The sequence below is a fragment of the Homalodisca vitripennis genome, chromosome X, assembly GCF_021130785.1.
Source record: "Homalodisca vitripennis isolate AUS2020 chromosome X, UT_GWSS_2.1, whole genome shotgun sequence".
NCBI classification, from domain to species: Eukaryota; Metazoa; Arthropoda; class Insecta; order Hemiptera; family Cicadellidae; genus Homalodisca; species Homalodisca vitripennis.
In genome coordinates, this window is record NC_060215.1 from 50270926 (window position 1) to 50290536 (window position 19611).

The following is a 19611-nucleotide window of genomic DNA, read 5'->3' on the forward strand; positions in this document are numbered from 1 at the left end:
ATAATTTCATGAGCGTGGATAAACTTTTAATGGAACTGCATAAAACAAAAAGTTTTAAATATTGAACAAATAATAAATAAATTCCAAATCTAAAAAAAGACAATATTATCAATGTTGAAAACTTACTAACGTAGTGAAGATTTGTGAAACTTTGCTTACGGCAGGTTTAAGTCTTGTACGCCTCTAGAGACTTGTACTTATGAAGAGTTTTGCAAAGTACGACAGATTAGAAATTCAAATACGCAGAGTAATTTCATTTACATTATAATATAATAATAAAGGCCTCTTTATAAATATAATTATTGAACCTAGTAACCCGTTATGTGAATACGACATTGATCATTTTGAATTAATAAAAGGAACGAAATATTACTATGGTTCATGTAGTTTTAGTTTAAAAATAAAATTTATAAAATATAAAACATATTAATATTGTAATATACAATGTAATTCGCGATTAAATCAAAAGAACGGTTTCAAAATGGGAAACTAAACCAATATTAATGATGAAAAACATTACTGGTAACTTTTACCTCCACCCCTGTAACGATTTTTAACGTGTTAAGTAACAAAATAATGTTCCATAGTCCTTTACATCAGGTATAGGAAATATTTATTAGAACATTTATACCCCATTTGCACGAATCATTTCAATCTTCTTTACGTGTGTAAAATATGTAGCGACTTTCTCAATCAACAATTGAGATGAGAGCCCAGATGAAATAAATGGATATACGTTTTTCCCAAAAGTAACAATGGGGGAAGAATTACTTTGCTAAACGAAGTAAGAGATAATAGTTGCCTTGAGATGGCAGGATAGTGTTTGGTTTATCAATCAGAAATTTCTTGAAATAGTTCATGATGTTTTCCTTGGTAAACTCTTAAACAGACAATACACACTTCGGTACATAGCCCTTTTTAATACTAGCTCAACGCCTAGGAATAGCTAACGATATCTACTCGCTCTCTCACCTTTCCTTTAATCGTCTCCCAGATGTCCTGGATGTCTTATATGCTGTCCACCAACCACACTTGATAACTTGAAGTACCATGTAATGGGAGGTATCTTTGTTCTGATAGTGTTGTCTATTGCAGGTAAATATATATATATATATATATATATATATATATATATATATATATATATTGGTTGCTGGCACACATAATTCTTGTGTAAGATATGTTTTAATAATTAATAGTTTAGCTGAGTGGTGTAGCACACTGTACGGTCCAAGTTTTTACTACTTTTTATGTTACTAATGATCATGGTAATTCCTTCCTGAAGATGATTAAGCGACGGAAGTAAGCACAAGTTCAAAATTGAGCTGCAAGAGAGGTGCTGCCTCTTGTGTAAGTGATGGCGGAACATTGAGATAAATATTTTCAATTATTTTCACCAATTCTGTTGACACCAATTTCGACCGTCATCCCTTAAGATCTACATGCATAGTTGTTTAATTGATAATGGTGATGCAGAAAAGAAAATCAGAATCATGATTTTTTATGTTTTCAGTTGTATCAGTTTTACTTGGATCTTAACTTTGTCTTTTCTCATGCAGAGCAATGAGTCCTAAATACGTTTTAGTTATCGACTCTTGTTTGGTAAATTGAATTGGATCTGATTCCAGTGTTCTATCTCTTGTATCGATCTTTGTATCGGCAAAATTAAAGGAATAACATATATTGACAGATTTTGTATTCAACTTCGGTGAAGGTACTTCTATTTTCTAGGTATCTGGGACAGAAAACAGTACAGATGGTGATTGTTATCTTAATCGTGTAACTAAGGTATCGGAATTACTTGAATGGTTTGAGCTCATTCCTCCTGTTCGTGTTTATGATAGTTTTGTTAGTTAGGAAAGATGATACCATTATATCGATGTCTTCACACTTCGATTTGGTAGTTGTTCATGACCACTTTGCGACGGAGTTGGTCTCCCATACCAGAGAGTTCTTAATTCATTTCAACCTCAGCCACTTAGAAGAAATTACACTAATGGTTATCAAATACAGCTATATGAAATTTTCAGGGAGTAAACAGATTTCATTTACAGATACCATTAACCTGCAGGGTGCTGTCCCATAATTATTCCTTTTACTGTTGGTTACAAATTTACAATGTGAAAATGTCAGTGAATACCAACGTAGTGAAACACACCTTACAAGACCGACAACCAAACAATTGTATTTACCTTGTACCTCGACTCAACTCTCTCAATGTGGAGATCAGCCGTTCTTATAAATCTTGCACTCCTTTGTCTGTTGTTGTCTTTATTAGAGTAATTCCAGTACAGCTAGGACAGGAAATTGCTATTGTAGTTTGTCGGTTCAGGTATGGTTACGGCTGCCTAATTAAGAAAGTACGGACCTTTATTGCATTAGAATGCCCGAGTACTAAACGTCCCCTCAAGAAATTTTAACTTTCAACGTTGTATAGTTTGATACTTGCCAGACTAAAAAGGTTACATAAATCATCTTTCCAGATTGGTAGCAATAATTCTTGTTCTAAGTGAGTTGATAATCGAATAGCTTATGTTTTAAATGATGTCTCTCAACATGGTGGGCAACAACTATTTACTAATTACCTACGGGATTACGGCAGTCAGATTAAACCCAAGGTTCTTTTGAAGCCCAGAGGATGGATTATGTTTTTTTTTTCGTTTGAGTTCACTGAACCATGCTGATTGCTATGCGTAAGAGTCTAATACTCACGCAATAGTTACATAATCCCTTTTTCTCCTATTACTACCAGTTTATCATTACTTAACCTTACAGTTTGTGTTGCTACTAATGGCAAAATGTGATATTTATAAATACAAAAGTTTTACGAAAATAGCTGTTTGGTGAGTCTGAAATTGCATCATTTAAAAACTGACTTTTACGTTTTCCACTGCATTCAGCTTCGAAAGATTGCCAACATAATTACTACGTATGTAGTGGCAAACCTTGATTCAAGAGATGTTAAATTCCGTTTCAGTTTAACATCTCTTGACTTAAGATGACTCTCCATAGTGAGGCCGAAATATCTCAGGATAGTAACTGTGATAAAAACGTATGAATCTGTATAAATCGTAAAACTGAAAACTCCTAACACCGGTCACGTAAAATTAAGAAATATCTACACATTGATTCCACCGACAACGCTATCAATTCTAGCGTGTAGATACACAAGATTCCATGGCAAATAAGAGCCCTAACCCCATAGCAAATTTGTAATGCACGTTAGATGCAACGTCAGCCATGTTTTACCAGCGCGATAACGTCATTGAGAATAAACAGGATTTGTCCGCTTACGTGTCTTGAATATTATCCTGGGACGTGCTCATTGCAGATCATAAATCAATCTGTTACTATGACCTTTTCCCTTATTGTTTGTTGTAGCCATGAGAAATAGTCACATAATCACGTTAAATACCAACCAGCTGAATACGGAAAGCATATCGACAGCCAAAAATAGTAGTGAAGGTTGTAATAAGCTTATAGAAAAGTTTATTTTTAAATACGCTGACCCTAAATTAGAGCCATGAACTGGGCCTGTAATGTACTCATGCTAAAACTGTAATTTACATTACAGTAAAAGCAGAAAATTGTTAATGTATGCTTTTAGTATGTATTGTTGATTTTACTTTTGAATGATCAATAGTTATTGACATTTTTATTATTACAAGGTTTTATGACTGGTCCATTTAAGGACCCAATCATTGACAAAATAATTTTATAACTTCAACAAAAATTAACTATTCACGGTTTTATCAATAGCAAGTATTGATGGATTTCATTGATATAGGTCTCAAATTACATAGCTGGATTTCAAATTAAATCTAAACAAGATATTTCTACTTATGAATAAACGTAGTTACATCACTGTATTAATGCGGAACACGCATTCTGCTTGTGGGTGTCTTATTCGCACAATCAGTAAATATTTCATGTAACAGCATCAGCGTAAAATATACACTTTCTTAGAATCATCTACTTTTTCCTACTATCCCTAAACATTCACGTTATTTCTTAAATGTCTAAAACATTCATTACCATTTTACTCTCCTGCACTCTTTCACTATTCTTCTTGAATTACCGGCATTGGATAAACGATCTTATCTCCTACTCTTTCCTGTGAATGCTAAGTTTCAGCGTCCCTTTCAGTACAGAGACTGAAATCTATCACTGTCATAGACTTGACTCTTTGAATCCACGTCCATCTGAAGGGATTAAAAAAATGGGTGACGAAGCCATTAAAAATGTACTCTATGCATCTTTCGGCATCAGAGACATTTGTACTATAACATAGCTCTGCCTTGTTTACGCAACAGTCACCCGGTGTAATCTAGATGAAAATGTGTTCTCACCAGTCTATGACAGATTTCAGACGCTGCACTAAGCGGAAGGTGAACTGGAGGTAAGCCAGCATTTGCATAGAATCAACCCTTCCCTCCTGATATGTGTGTTCCATCCTAATTTTCTGAACTTTATTAGCTTGTATTGTAAGTGTTGTTTTTCTTGTTGATCTAGTTGTTATTTATAAGGGAAATGAACACCCAGTGTTTATTATTTATCTTATCAATCCATTGGTCAACAAGGAATTCATAATCATTTACTAGGCGAACTGCGGGAAGGTAGACAAGGTAAACCCTTCTCACGGAATCATTGGTGTCGCTAAGGATTCATTCTTAGTATTTTAAACCAGAATATCTTATATTCTCTCCATCACCTGATTTTTTCACAGTCAAGAAAGACTTGTATTTTAAATCTTTTGCGTTTTTGAAGAACCAACCTTTTAATTTCCCAACGGATTCGGTAATATTCCTCGTATCTGATGAAAAACTTAATCCCGTAATATTCTCGTTCCAATATTTTTCTCGTTTAGTTAGTATTTGCAGCTACAGACTATTGATATGAAAAGATTTTGATGAGTCAATGTGTAAGAAACAAAATATAAATTTGATAACACGAGACTCATTATCTATTTATATACTTGTGTGGAAAGCCTCAACACAAAGGCTATTTTATAACTAAGTGCAGTGTCATTTTCGTGAAAAATAATGCCACTCTTTGCCATCTACAAGAAAATATCTTTATGAAATGTAATTTAGCTTTCAGAACTTGGTGGTATATCACAATAAACTGCTTGCCTTGCTTGTGTATTTCCTTTTCAGGACAGTAAAATCTTTCAAGAACTTAAAATTTCAAATTCTAATCACCACCAACCTGTAAGAAAACCGCATACATAAGCTAGGGCTCTGGCTCTCAAAACAAAGCAATACTGTGTTCTCGTATTGTTACAGAAGTAATTTAAGATTTGCAAATGAACTTGATTACAACAATCATTTACAATACAATATTGGGGCATAGAGAGAAAAATATCAAAAATATACTTCATACTTTATACTGGTAGTATTAACTTAACTACTCGATCTCTGAGTCAATATATAACTTTACGTTTCGATAAATTGTATTCTAAGTAGATTTGCTGTATCTTGAGAACTTGTACCTAAATTCACAACTGAATACCTGCCCTGCAATATCTTAAGCATTTAATATGATACATGATTATAATATTATCATACGTGAAGAAGGACAAATTCATGTCGAATGTCACTAAATTAAAAACCCAGACCCTCCGCCATCATAATGTCGCTTTTATAGTTATATATATATATATATATATATATATATATATATATATATATATATATATATATATATATATATATATATATGTGTGTGTGTGTATATATATATATATAACTTCCAGTTGAATCTTCACTGGGTACAGCAAAAACCGAAGTATCACTTAACTCTGGGCAACCTTATGGATCTCCAGAAGCGGCACATCACTAACAGCAAATGTCGAGATTCTTGGGTTCAAAAGGATAGATAGATATGACTAGTTTACTACGGGAGATGACTGTTAGAGTTGGTGGGGCTCCCTAAGTGTTAAGGGCTATTGCTGGCCTAGACATAAGAGCATAAGGGTGTGCTGCCTCCTTGTGGCTGGAGAGGCTGTTCAGAGCAGGCTTTCCCTTCTTCCTGGGAAACATGACTGAGAATAATGCCCAAATTCCTTTCTCATGGATCTTGACAGGAGGCGGCTCCTACCACCAACTTTACCCATCTAGAATATCCAGTCATTTCTGTAGCAGCGCGAAGGTCCTTTTAGGACTCAGTGCAATTTTCTAAGCTTCTTGTCCTAAGAAAACAAAAAAGTTATTAGTATTCAACTATCCGAAAAATGCGTTATGTAGTGCATTGAATGAACCATTATTTGACTTGATAGTTTTGCATGTCAATTATACGCTAAAACGTACATTACACCCGACGGAAGAAATACGAATTATATGTAAATATATGTCACAAGCGTGTGAAAATATATCATTAAGTAGTTATTATCAATAGACCTTATTCCTGTTTTGATTTCAGCGATGAGGTAGAACGTCCTTATAACAGTCCTCTACTATTATCTTAAATCGTTAAACATAGACTTAGTACATTCAGTACAGTATGAAAATCTCTTCAATGAGGCTATTTCATTCAAATTATTTATTTTAATGACATACCAAATGTATTTAAACATCATTAAAAGCATTATAACCGAAAAATAAGAGTATTATTAGCTACAAACAAACGTATATAAACTAGTAAATATTTGTATTCTTTTACAGGACAAAATACGAAATGGAGTTAAAGAAACGTAGTCGCAGAACACCAATAATATAAATATAAATTTTGCAGCAATAGATTTTTGTTCGGTATAACGAATTTGTTATATTCCAACTAATTATATTCATGTTACATGGAGTTCTTGTAGTTTTATGGCAAATTAATCGTTTCGTAACACGAGCATTAAAATCCATTACTGTGAACAACACATGGGACCCAAGCGGGTTTTAAATGTTTCAGTGAGATTGTATTTGTTGTCGGGAGTTAAAAGTGCTATAACGACAGAGATATAATACAATATATTCTAATTCTGCTTGTGAAGTAAATAAACATTTTTTCTTTGCTCGTAAAGTATTAGGTTAATATATCACACGACTTGATATTAGTAAATAATTACTATACAAATTTATAATATCCTTAAGTTGTATTGATATAAAAAAACCAATAGACTGGCAGTTTTGTAATAAATAACTAAATATTGTTATGATGTGGCTGTTGTATACTAGATATTACAATGGTTATAGTTTGATTCCAAAGTTGGTTTGTTGTACAGTTTGAAGTTTGTCCTGTTATATCTTTCTGTTATATCTTTATGGGTGCTTTGTTATTATACAGACCACACCCTGACTCTAAACGCCTAGAGGGATTTTGGTAGATGTAATTACTAGAATAGTGTAGAACAATCTTTTACCAATAAATATCAGGAATTGTCTTCTCGCAAAAAAACAATGATTGGTCAAGTTTTAGCAGACAATCACTACACAGTGCTGCATCAGTACATTGTTGTTGCATCGCTTATAGTAGTGTACTTTCGTATCGTTGCTTTTAATATTCTGTATAAGTGTTTTTATGATTGATTATTGCAGGTCTGGGTGCCACCCCACATTTCTGCCGGAAAAAGAAATACATCCCTCGAGTTAGTACCCACATTCTCACTCATATCACATAATAAACGCTCATAAATTAAAGGCAATAGCAGCAATTTTAGAGGGTTGCCGTTTCTTTGTATCCAGAACACTATTTTCCACCTAAAAATAAAAAGATCGGTATAATACTAAATTACTTTTAACTATATGTCAACACAACAACATACTTGGAATTTCTTAGATCAGCATCGCTAAGGCAAAAGACTTTCTGTTAATAAATCCATACATAACCAGCAAGTCGAAAAATATAGACAATTAGCGTATATTTTAAAATTATTTTAAATATTAACGTATAAAAAAACAAAAAATTGTACTCCTAGAAACTGCAGCAACGAAGCAAAAGTTACCACTGCATACTCTCCAGCCCTTTTAAAAATTATTGATACAATGAAAAACTAATTATATCTCCTGTTTTTTGCAAGAAATTCACTAAGCAATTCACTATTTCATGTTTTAATCGTAATAATGCGACAGAATTTTTAAAATTGCGACAAAATGTGTGTTAATACGTATAATTCAGATACATTTTAGAATGCTCGTAACTACTCCATACATAAATTATAGTTTTATTCTGAAAGTTAATATTTCAGTTTAATTACATACAATCTTCAGTTTACTATACTCTTAAGTAAATACATGTCTTTTATCCATATTCGAAAAGATGTACACTGGTCTTTTGCACATTACAAGGAAATAGTATACATGGTTACAAAGTAGACAAAGCAAACCAAACAAAAGACCTTTGAATTTTTTTAACTAATGAACTATCGAGTTTAACAATAAAAAAGAATTGTGAGTTATGATCATATAGCTCCTAAACTTGTAAGTTAAGCTGTAAACTTTTCACCAAAGAAAATTAACTGTTTAAAAATGAAATTCTAAGAGATAACTTTAGCATTAGATCAGTTATTTTCTATTAATTTTATATCTACTTCTCAGTTAACAAAGATTATTACCCAAATTAACTTAAACCAATCCGATGTACCTTTCGTAAGTTATTTTAAGCAATACGTGTGTTAGAAATGGTTATTTAATTTATGAGGAATACGCACCTCTAGGGTTTTCGCTGTAACTGACAATACCCAGGCCCTTCTAACTAAGTTGGGAGGTTTTGGATATATTCAACACCAGACACTTATGTGAGTGAGCTTTCTTGAAGTTCTTGTATTTGAAAAACAAATACAGAAAACAGCTTGCTGTGGTAAGCAACTTAAAATGCAGGTTTGCTCGATATAGAGTCACTGATACAGTTATCACCAAGCCTTTATCCACTGTGTTTACAGGAATATTAATCGTGTTACGTAATTGCGTTAGAAATATATTTGATTAGGATAGTGTATTTTTTTATATTTACACATATAAATCAGTTAAGTTTTTTTATGTTATAGTGTGTATTTGTTACGTTTTCCATTTATATTATCTATTAAAATATTTAACAACAATCTTGAAAAGATGTTATGTTTTAACAACGAAAAAGTGTATATCATTTTCATATGGATTGATTATTTATATTACTAGCATTGGCAAACGTTATGAAACACGTATTTGGTCACCACTGAAAAAGTTTGTGAACCGTTGGCATATTTATCAAACATATGCCTATTATATTCAATTATACAAATTAGTAAATTAATGAAACAAAAAAGTTTATCTACTGTTTGAAACTAAACTTAATCGATATCAAAATAAAAGTTGTGTTTTTGAGACTATTAAATTCGAAATTTTCTTCTCATATGTATTTTCTTTGCTCGGGTTAATTTATATACCGTTTTAATACGTGTGTAAAATAGCTATATATAGAGTATTACTTGGCTGCCACTTCAGATTGTCTAAAACAAGAGTTGCAGTTTTGATATTTTAAATAATATATGTAAGTTATATATAGTTTAGAGCCAGCATAAGGTCCAAAAACTGAACTAATCGTTCTTTCCCAAAAGAGGAAGAAACACACTAAGGTTCCTATTTAGTATTTGCGAAAATACAAGCAAAAAAGAAGAAAATAAGGTTTTTTCAACGAAATTACGTTTATCACAAGACATAATATATTTTGTTACAATTTGAGGGCCAAAAAGTTTGATCAATGAATCATACTAGCTAGTGTGGAGCTACGCATATATTTATTGTTTAAGCGATATATATATATATATATATATATATATATATTAAATAGATTAGATAGTAAAATACATTATGTCACTCAAATAACTTTTGTTTATTTTACATATAAATTCGAACAATTTTAGTCATGCGAGTGCTCTGTGAAGAATCTTACCGTACGAATAATTTTAACACTGCCGTTCCTTGACCAGTTTACTTTACGTGTCACTTGAATAATAATCTTGCCTAGGAAAAACTAGTATAAGACATTATGCGAGAGTATTAATTCTCCTAAGGGTGAAAAATATATTTACTTCTGTAATAAAATATATATTTCCCTCATCTAAAATTATCATGTACAGTTACATTTTTAATTCTGAACTGATGCATGTCGAAAATAACATTATATCTACCAAACTGCAATAATGTTTTTTTTTGTTAGCAGTTGTTTGCTAAGTTTTAATAGTTATAACAGTAAAACAGCTGTTTTACTTTAATCCCTTTGGAGTAAAGTAAACCTCTACTCTTTGATTAGAGGGAGTAATAGCTACTTTGCGTAGCATGGGGGGAAGAAATGGTCTTGCTTTTATCCTCTTTTAACGAGTACACTGGTTCGTATTATTGATTTTATTATAATTCAGACTAATATAATGGGTGTATGCTCATTATTTATGTAACAGGTTCGCTTATAAAAAATAAAATGCTCGAAAACTAGAGGGATTATTGTTTTATATACTAAATACTTAAACTAACGTTCCAAGAATTTAACAAATATTGTTACATATTTGTTTGACAGTGTTGGCCGAAAATCTACGAAAAATCTGTAGATATGTACAAGCTACTTACTACCTTTAGCACTGCCACCGGAACACCCGGGATAGCTCCGTATCAGTAAAGAAAGGCATCCATTATATTTTCCATAGGCCTAATAGAGGAGCTCATAATCGACAGGTTGACTGGGCAAGGAGTCTGCGCCTTCCAACTACTTGGTAATACAGTCCCCAAGCGTCGTTCTTTATGTTCTTCTGAACTTGTTCCACTTATAGCACTTGCTCCTAGTGATTGCTCCTAGTAATGCCTGTCTCTGTGTGTGGAATTCTTCTGCAGTGGCCTCGGGAACTATTTGCCCTCTTTGCCAACGAGTCATCCTCAGCTTAAGGCTGAAGCACCTTCTGCGGAAATCTGCAATTTCCTTGTTCCACCAGTAAATTGGAACTCTACCATGTCTCGGGCCTCTCTTTGTAGGCATCGAGACGAGATTTCACACTTTTCTTCACTTTCAAGGTAGCATTCTTTCAACTGATAATCTCAGTCAAGGTGTCTTCACTTAGTCTGGCGACATTCCAATTTTGTCCAAGTCATTGAGGTTGTCCAGATACTAAAGTCCTGATTCCTTGGTACAATACTGAAGGTTTAATACTGGTGATCAGACCCATTACAATCCTTCATCGCCCTCCAGTCCGTGATTCTATGGTAAAGATTTTCCGCCGCAAACGTTACAACAGGGATGATAAAGGCGTATCCAGACCGTCGGAATGTGGGAGTATTCCCCCAATTTATGACAAACAGACCACCCCGTGTAGCCATCTCCAGAGTGTACCGTCCTCTTGTCCGTCTCTTGCATTCTCAGTTTGGCTGCCCTTGCGAGTAAACTACTAATACAAGCAATAAAGTAACACCAGCTAAAGTAAAGCAAGTCTATGAAGCAAACTAGCTAATAATAATAACCACCATACAGCGTTATGAAGTAATAAAGAAGTAATAATTGTATTTTAACATTAATTTCTTGTAAACTGGTACTTTAATTGGGGCTTATTACCTATGTATTATCTTGAAAATAATATTAACTGTCGTAATGTATGATAAATTTGTAAACATTTTATTACTCTTAATGAGCATTTCACATATATAATCTTTATTGAATTTATGCGTGTAATTTTTGTACTTTTACTTAAAGTAAAAATATTAAATATTCAGCATTATTTTTCTGGTATTACTTATTATTATGTTTATTCAATATTATTTTGGTTTTTATATCGTTTATTCATTGTGGCTTCCTTTCTCATCAATAACTGATATATAAATTTAAAACTAACTTGATTTCAAATCTATATGCAAATGCCATATTTTATATCTGATGTTACTTATTTATAAGTCAAATAAATTCATAAACATTAAAAAAATATTTTTAATCAGGAACGTAAATAACAATAATATCGAAGTCAGAAAACTAGATAAAAATTCTGAAAGTTGCCACTTTAAGGGTCGGTGTATTATTAATTGACGTCTATTTAATTTATTTTATGTGTATGACAGTTAGGTCTAATAACGTTTGATTTATTGTTTCCGTTGAAAATATTTGTTACGTGTTCGTTGTTAAATGAATGATTTTTCATGTTAAAGAAAATCAGATTATTTCAAAATTGCAACATGTACTTTCATGCACTATCTGTCTCAGTTTATTTATATAACACACTACCTCATCCACGAGTTAGTTTACACAACATCTAGCATTTGTGAAACTTACAGTTTCTTGAAACGTTTTTTTTTTCTTTTTTCCTTATCTTTTTTGTAAATATAGGTGGTTTGTTACAGTCTTACTAAAGGATAATATAGACAGGAACAGTTTACTCACACCTAAAATCAAATTTATTTATATTTAAGATTGTTAATATATCAGTTATGGCGTCAGAATAAAGGTTGGGACACACATAACCGCACCGTGCCCGACACGTGAGTCGGCCGATTGTCGGTGCGGGCTCGGCTCGGTTACCGTTGAGGGCCACACATGTCCGTATGCAGTCCGAGTGCAACAATCTCACTGTTTGTACTAGAGCATGTTTCTTTTGAATTCAAAGTGACAGATACTTAAAAAAAACATTTGGAAGATTAAGTAATTGCTTGAGAAAAATTGTTAATTTTCATTGTTGTTATGTTTATTAATAGCTGTGGTGAATGATACATTGCAATGCTACAGTAAAGCTTTGTACAATCAGCTAGTGTGTGTAAAATTTGTAAATAATATCATTATCTTGGTTATATGTTTAATGTATAATGTATAATTCTTGTTCATTGTGTTTCATTGCAGTGAATTTCGGTCAAATACACTATAAACAGTGTATTTGGTGTTTTTTGTATTAAACCCAAGAGCTATAGTGTGATGCCAGAGAGTTTGCCATGTTGCAAGCCCGTTTATAATAATTTGTAAAACATAGTAAATATTTGTAAAATATATACTGGAGAACATACAAAAAAACAAATTTTACAAAATTATTTCTTTTATAGCTCCGAGGACAAATAATTTATTGCCAGAATTAGTCAAAAATAGTAGAAACCATAAATATATTTTCTAAAGTAATTAGAGTATGGTTGATTGGTCAAAATGATATTGAGTATATGTTTAAGATAATAAATTAGTGTATGATTAGTCTTGTCTGCTAAGTTATAATAATATTTAAAGTTAGAACATTATAAAATAAATATTTATAATATAATATTTAATGCTACATGTGTAAAGCCTAATATTTGAATTGTAAATCATGCATAATCCTTTTTGTTTAATACAGCACAATAGTTATACTAAATTTAAACCTTGAAACGTAATAGTACATTATTTACTACATAAGTTACAATAACTAATTTTTATCCATTTCATTCTTGCTCGATTCCGCTATTTTTATTTTTTACCCTTTTTGTATATAGTATCCCCAACACAGGAACAGCCTCTTATGGGTACCTAAATTTCCCTTATTTTGTAAATCTATTGGCCTAATTATTAGGTTTAAGAAAAGAAAGAAAATCTAAAAGGATGTAACCTACTTTTTATATTTTATTACTCTAAGTACATAAATTAGAAATAAAGTAAGTAGAAAACATTTTTTTATTTGTTATTTACTGCTATTGTAAATACGTTATGTCATAGTCTTATTTATTACTAAGCACTGGCAATAATATTTATTTGTAATATTCAGTATGTTATTATGGGGAAATAAATGATTTAGTATTATTATTATTTATTTTAACATGGGTTTTTCTTGTTTCAAAATCTTATTGTAAAAAAAATATTTTTATTTTTACTTTATTGAAGTGAAAAGAATAATAAATAAAAATGTCATACATTCTAAATATGACTCTTACAAAATACCGGAATTAAATTTATCAAGTAACTTCAAAACATCAAAGAAAAATAGATTTTTTGCTCAAATAATTACATGCTTGTTATTTTTTAATTAATGAAAAATGTTTATAGACTTTTTTTTTAATAGTTCGAATTTAGTTGTTTAAAATCACTTAATGTACAACATGGTTTTCAATTTGTTGTAATAAGAAAAATATGCACAATAAGAAAATATGACTAGTTTACTCTAATGTAAGAAAATGTAATAGCCTACTTTTATCAATAAATATGATTTTGTACGCGAACACAGGATGTAGAGTTAGTAGGCTATACTAAATAATTCAATAAAATAGAACGTGTAGACTACATAAAATAGTTTTAAAAAGAAGAACGCAACAGTAAACAACATATGATGCCGCTCGTAGACCGCACCGTGCCCGTCAAAATTCAAACTCCACATATCGGTGACGGTGCGGGCACGGTGCGGCCACGACGGTCTGGTGTCGGTGCGGACAAGTATGGACTTGCAGGTTGAAAACTGCGCTGCAATTCTTTCACCGTATGACGGCCAGCATACGGCCGACTGACGTGTCGGGCGCGGTGCGGTTATGTGTGTCCCAACCTTAACCAAGTAGCGAAGTCTTATTGTTTGTTTCTAAATGTATATTTGCACTATGGTTTACTATATTAGTTCGAGGTGGAGTTTTTATTTTAATGTGTATATATAATAATATTTATTGTAAGTTTGAACTTTTAAATCACTTTTATAATTACTAGGATATTTATCACATTCTATTCATTACACTACACAGATTAAATTATAACTTTTAAAGTGTCTAAGTTATTGTTGTAGCTCTGTTTGGTATGAAATTGGTATTATCTTAGTCTATAGATTACAGTAAACAATGTATAAAATCTATATTGAGTTCTTGTAATATAACTGCTTTATGTAGTACTGGATATTATCTGAAAATTATTTGATGCCAATAGCGTCTTTGACGTGGATCAAACTTAAATTTTTAGCTGTAATTTTAAATGTAGCCTGATTTAAAGAAAACTTTCCGGCTAAGCTTTTAGGTTAAAGATATATTGATATATCGTTTTATAAAATCCTTCGAATAAAAAAATACATTTTGTAACAAACGAGCTGTATGTAAAAATGAATTGTTAATAGATTACTTCTTTTATTAATAAAGATACAAATGTATGGAATGAGTAAGTAAAGTTCATTAAATATATTATAGATTTAGTTTGATTCAGATAAAGTGTAATTACAATAAATCAATCATAGCGAACCAATTATGTAATATAAAATACTTGCATTTGTTTACGTTAGAACGTAGCCTGTATATTCATTGAAAACTAAATTTGTTTCCACTTAATTACACTTATTCTGTATAGACAATGCCTACCTAGAGGATATAGAGTATTTAATCAGCGCTAAATTATAATCTGTGTTTCACTAACTGACCAATTTTATTTGTGTCCAATAATACAGCGCTCTAGAAGTTGTTTAGTAAAAATGTGGCACTGTGGAAATGCCGTTATTTTTTTAATACAATATATCATATACAATATACAATATATATAATATACAGTATACAATAACATATTAGTAATTTAATATGACTTTTATGCTATAATGAAAAGAACATATTCATGAAATATAATATTAAAGCAAAAATTATAATGTACATATTTTACATACAAATTTATATATATATATATATATATATATATATATATATATATATATATATATATAAGTCTTTTCTTTTTGAACCATCACAAAAACACAATTTTTTCTTACCCGATGATCACTGTTTATTAAGTTAACTCACGATTATCTGACCCTTCAATACACTAGTTATGGTATAAGGGACAAGTGTCTGAGGGTGCGGCAATCATCAACATAAGGTTCCAGTCAATTCATTCCAGAAGTAGCTGTGTTGGGTTACATGTACGGTGCTTGATTTAAAGCCAAAACGCAACTCGACACCCCCTGACAAGCGCTGGGTGCGGCAAACGTCAGGATGAGGTGCCAATTTTTTCACTCCAGAAGTGACTGTGTTGGGTTACGTTTACAGTGCTTGATTTACAGCCAAAACGCAATTCGACCAGCCCTGACAATCGCTAACCGGTTCGGCAAAGGGTTGGATTAGGTTCCAATTGCTTAGCTCCGTAGTCGTACTAGCGAGCCACTATTAAGTATTTTCTATGTAGTCGTATTGATCCTCAAAAGGTTTATATGATCTCTTAGTGTATTGGACCATTTACATGCTTAGTTACTTTGGTTAGTTGGCATTGGTTTATAAATTATACCTGATGTGCAATTCAACTTTTTAATACTGTTGCTGATGTTTTCAGTAAGTTTTCTATTTCATTACAACAGATAATTGACAATTGTTTCATAAGAGATGGGTGACATAAGACGGCGACTTAAAAACTACAAACTTACTGTAGTATTTTAAATGAAACTTCGAGTAATAATATTTAAACTGACGTTGACGTCCTGCAACTGAAACAACTTTACTTACGAACATAGTACTGTACTTAGATATACGTAAAGATTAGATAAAACCTATAACGCACGAACACAAGACTAGAGCACGACTGGCGGACCACGCAGAGTTACCACATGGTGGAATAACAATAAGCCGCACACACGCCTCGTACTTTATTACTCTTTCTCAACCTCCTACTCAGAGACTTAAAGTGGCCGCAGGAGTACAGATAAGTGGACTTGGCCGCTTACTTTGTGATTGGTTTGTCCTATACAATCCAGAATGTTAATTGATATTGGATTTTTTTTATGTTTATTATTATGGACCAGCCAGCACATTCTTAAAATTATGTCGTTGCCATTCTATCCGCCTTTATGTGCAATAACTCATAAGAGAACGGCTTGTGAAAGCTTGTTGCATAGATATTCTTGGTTAAATGAAACTACCTTAATTTGGGGATGAATGTTCAAAGGGTAGGACATCTGTTCGTTTGTCCATCATAGCTCTTACGTTTTTTTCTAGCATTTTTAAGTCGTTATTTGGGTACATGTGATTTTTGTCTAATCCATTTACTGTCAAATGTAAAAATCTTCTTTCTGAATATATTTAATGTGTTGTTGCGTTTTAGTTACAAATTTATAATTAGTGCATAGAGCAAGTCCACTTGATTGATATTTAAAACTTGTATATCCTAATCACGTATTAAAAAAACTGTATTACAAAACATTTTACGATGCACAAATGTTGCTGCTGGTTTTTAGGATTTTTTATACGTGTATTAATCCCTAGTGAACCCACTCATTCATCTTTATTTCATCCAATGAGATTTATTTGAAAAAATTACTGAATTGCGTAAATAGTTACACACGAGCTTTGAGGACACTACTTTGTCCGTATTTGCAAACATGTTGCTCACTGTGCACAGAATATATTTTCACTACTGTTTAAGAATCCTACAGTTAACTTCTCCCTGTTATGATGATGAGGACTGGTAATATAACACTCACACGAAATGTAAAGTTTCATAAGCCGAGTTGGCTAGAATTCAATTATCCCAGATGTGAAAGGCCGAATGACTTTATATGACTTTATATTCAACATGTTGCTCAATTTCCCGTGACTCGCCTTTAGCCTCGCAATTTCCGGTGTAATAGGAAAACTGAGTATTATTAGCAGCACAGGCCAAGTTAGACCGTTGTGGCTTGGATTGCCAATTACCAAGTTACAAGCAGCCAAACTTGCCCGCTAAATTAACCTTTTCCCTCAGAGTAGCCTACTTTAAAAGGACTTCCCTCATTTATACAGTCTTTGTTTTACAATCAATTTGTTTATCACGTTATCACACGACGAGTCTCGTACATATCGTAAGCAATCAATTTAACACAAAGTTAATTTTTATGGACACCTATGTGGGGTTTAGATCTACGTATATATTTTTGTACAATCAGTGAAAAATATAATTATTTTCTGTGATACCAGAAATCTTGGTGTGTATAAAAGTATAACTGTAATACCGAAATTAGTTACACATAATTGGTCATGGTGCTTAAACCTAGCAAGGTGCTGAATAAATTTAGGATGCTGATCTTTTAAATAAACCAGAAGGTCAGTGCCTACTAGGTACACAGAGAGTAAGAAGGGTAGGGCCTGTATCGACCAGGCTCAATGCCAGTGTAACCGTGTGATATATATCGAGCACAGTGCACGGGGCCGTCTACTATGATAAATAGCAACCCCTTACACGGCAGCTTCCAAAATAACCCTTTTCTGACGGTTTTATCGACTCTTATTTCCTAAGTTTCGTAATTATTTATATACAACATATTTTAGCCCATGCCTGCGAGTATATTCTCATTACAGTTTTAATGAGAATGCAAACCGTTGTGCACTTCAGAAAAGGCAATCCTATAACATAAAACACATGCGTACCATTAAATCAATGTGTAAATTATAGGATTGGAACTTATTTTATTATTCCATATAATTTGTTAAATCTGAATAGTTAATACATATTTAATTGCTTTTACTTTGATTTTATAAGTTCTTATATATGTTGGTAGTAGTGAATGTGTTATGTATATTTGGTGGTAGTAGTAGTAGAAATATTTTTTTGTAAGAATCGAACAGTAAAATATTAATTAAGAGTATTTAATATTTTTAGGGGCTTTTAAAGGTGTACGAAATTGTTTTTCCATACTGAATATACAGTGCAAATTTGGCCCTCAAACTGTTTAGTTGTTTACAAATCTGGTTTCAGCTTTAAACAATGAAAACGTTCAGCCCCAATATGGTAACTAAGAAGAAATTTTGAAATAATTTATTTGTTTCATTAAAAAGTGTGTTTGGGGGAATAAAATAACTAATAATAAATGTTAAAGAAACATAAGTATAATGTGCCACTGCTATAAGAACTGTAAGCAAACCTATAGATTCAGATGCATAAATCTTTATATAACCCAAAACGATAGGTAAAAATTACAAAGTGTGATGTTTGATATGAAGTACAGTTGGAGCCAGAATACAAGTCAAATTTGTAGAAAATGGTGAAATCGTTTAGGTAATTTATAACGTACAGTATGGGTCAATTAATTGTATTTTAACTCTCTACCACCTGTAAGCCACAAAACGGCTTCAAATTTTAATATTTTTCAAAGTTCATAATCTTCTATATTATTTTCATGAATTGGAACAAATTGAAAGTTATACTTTATAACTTAAGACTTTTTTGAAATTACATTAACAAAAAAGCCAGTATCCTTAAATTTTAAATCTGGAGTGATGTTAAATATGTGACTTTGGAAATCCTTCCAATTATTGTCAGGATATTCTTTATTCCTAGTCTAAACGTGTACAAATATGCCCGTTTTTGTCTTATATTTTATCCATTTCTTAGCCTTAATCTTAAGAAAAGTGTCAAAATTGGTTGATTGATCAATATTCTTTACTGGATGGTCATAAGACAAGCTTTTATCAAATGCTTTTGTAAAATAACCAAATCTTCGTTCCTATATTACGTAGCACGTATCAAAAAAGTATTTAATGTGCATTCAGCATAGTCTGCAGTTGGGCGCTTAAATGGGTGGAAACTCTTAAAGAAAGTCATAAAAGAATGAGGTTTATGTACTTTTATTTTGGAAGTTTGGCTGCTTATAACTTTGTAATTGGAGATCCATGCTGCAATAGTCCAACTTTTCTGTGCTAATAATAACACTCAGTCTCATTAGACAGGAATAATGTGCCTAGAATCAAGGATGCAAATATATGAAATGTATTACATAATATTTTTACGTGCCTTATTCGAAGATTA

At 32.0% G+C, this 19611-nt stretch overlaps 1 long non-coding RNA gene across 1 annotated transcript in view; it reads right to left on the reverse strand.

Moving 5' to 3' along the window:
- LOC124368987 overlaps nucleotides 1-19611 on the reverse strand; it is a 294041-nt gene that overhangs the window by 223900 nt on the left and 50530 nt on the right. The gene's annotated exons all lie outside the window — the stretch shown is intronic.